Genomic DNA, 2,613 nt, shown 5'->3' on the forward strand with positions numbered 1-2,613 from the left:
TACACATAGACATGCATCAATAACACAAAATCTAGAGACAAGCACATGAACATCTATTCTAGCATACATAGACATATGGATAGAATGAAATGATCAATTAGAAGCATTAAACCACATAAATCATTGAATAAACAAGATCTATCTATATCAAAGTGTCAAAACATCAATTACAACACTAATCCCTGAATAATACACAAGATTAAGATATAGAAAGCATGCTTGGGGCTAACTCTAGCCCCAAGAGGATGTCTAGCCACTCATGGTGATGTTGCTCCAACCCTCAAGGCTCCATGGAAGAGGCTTACTCCTTGGTTGATGAAGAGTCTCCAATGGTATCTCTAGCTTCCTCATCCTCTCCACTTCCTCTCCAAGAGATTAAACCCTAGAATAGTCTATATGCTCAAAAAGTGCATCATATTCCTTTTATAGGTAGGTCAAGTGGCACACAAAATGAGCTGGGGTCGTGCAAAGAATATTCTCTAATGATTGGATAGAGGATAGATTACACAAGATGGAATTTTAACTTTTTCGCACTGGAGGAAGTTCGATCGATCAAACCTTGGACTTGGATCAATCGAACTGGCTGAGATCCATCAAACTTAGGCTGGATCAATCCAACTGGTTGAGCTTTTTGGGAAAAGACAAATCCGAGATATTTTGGAGAGATATTTATGGGAAAAGGACAAAAGTGGTTAGTGGGTGGTACAGCTGTGGATAGGATCAATCATTTGAATAAGGATAAAAGTGTTCGATTGATCGAAGGATGGTGTTGGATCGATCGAACTTTTGGACTTCATGCTTTTGGGCCAAGGCTTGGATCTATCTTGAAGTGCTGAGATCGATCATTGTTCGATCGATCGAACCTTGAACTTGGATCGATCGAACTTTGCTGCTTATCATCTTTGGCTTCATTTGCTTCCTTCGTTCTCCACTTTGCTCTTTTCTTTATTTAATCCCAGAATTGCTTCAATTAAGCTCTTATTTAGCTGAGTTAGCTTATTTTTGGGATAAGTGCCTGAAAATGGAAATAATACGAAATCAATCTAAAACGGTAAAGTAAGATAGATAAAGGTACTAAAATGCCTAAGCTTGAGGGGTTTAAATACGCAATTTTCAGCGCTCATCAATCAGTCACACATTTTGAGTTGGGTTGATGTCAAGGTTAACGAGGATGTAACCTATAAGGAAAGGCCAATTCAAATTATTAACGGACAGGATAAGGTGTTGAAGGACAAAACAATTCCGTTAGTGAAAGTTTTGTGGCGTCACCACGGCGTGGAGGAGGCCACTTGGGAATTGAAGCAAGAAGTTCACTCCAAGTATCCCAATTTGCTTCCATCCCAAGTATGACTTGATTCCGAGGATGAAATCCTTTTAAGGAGGGTAGATTGTAATGTCCTAGATTTTTTTAATTTTTTCTAAATTTTTCCTATTATTTATTTTTTGTGCCTTGTTTTGCATGCCACGCTATCTTCGAGGGCCGTTTGGGATATTTTCTCAAACTGGGAGTCTTAGAAATGCATTTTTTATTTATCTTGAATCAATTAGAAGTGACGGGATAATTTTTAAAAAATTTCGAAGTTGGGACGACTTTCGGGCTCTAGAACTACTCCCGGTTTTATCATTTTCATTGAGGGGCGTTATTGGCATTTCACCCCATCTATATATGCATATCTCTATATATTGAGGAGATATTTTGGGGACTTGGATGACATTGCACTAAATGACTAAGGGCAATGTGGTAACTTTGCTAAAAGTTAGTATTCCATATGAAGTTGACACTTGGCACCATTAGAACCATGGAAGCAATTACAAGACAAGCCAACCCTCCTCCTCTTCCCCAATTCGGCCACCCTCTCTCTCTCTCTAAACTTTTCTCTTTCTCTCTCTATATCTATACACATTTATGCCCCCTTTGCTTAAAGCTTCAATTTTAGAGGGTTAGGGTAGGATTTTTAAAAAAAACCAAGAAAGAGAAGTAGAAGAGCTTGGAAAGGGCTTTCATTTGACACCATTGTTGTTAGGGTTTGGAGGATTTCAAAAATTAGGGCTAGCTAAGGTTTGTTTGGCTAGCACACTTAAGGTAGGGATTTCTAATGCTCCAAGCTTCGTCTTTTATTGAGAAAATATGCCATGATTTCTCTTATTTTCATTCTTAATTGTGAAATTATGAGTTAAAATGATGATAGTGTGATAATGTGGTGAAAGCATGTTAGAAAATGATGTATAGATGAGTTCTTTCTTATGCTAATGAAATGCTTGTTATTACTTAGTTAAAATATTGCTCAGTTATATCAAAATGATAGCATAATTGTGATGAGGCGAATTGTATAATGAGTATGCTTGTAATTACATTATAGAAAATGACATGTTTATGTTCATTTTCTAGAAGATGCCATGATTATGCCATTGTTGCTATATAATGAAATTGAAGTTAAATTGATAAGATTGAAGCATATGCATGACATGGTGGGAAGGGAAAATGAGAAAGGTCATGAAATGGATTTTTATAAAAAGAACCGGATTTCGTTAGTCCGGTGCTAACTTTGACCTAAAGGTAGCGCATGCCAGTTATAGAACACGTAACATTGATTACTAGGCCCCAAATGGTCG

This window comes from Cornus florida, unplaced genomic scaffold, assembly GCF_030987335.1.
Source record: "Cornus florida cultivar Cherokee Brave unplaced genomic scaffold, ASM3098733v1 CherokeeBrave_3.0.0_Hap2_Chr11, whole genome shotgun sequence".
Classification (NCBI taxonomy): Eukaryota; Viridiplantae; Streptophyta; class Magnoliopsida; order Cornales; family Cornaceae; genus Cornus; species Cornus florida.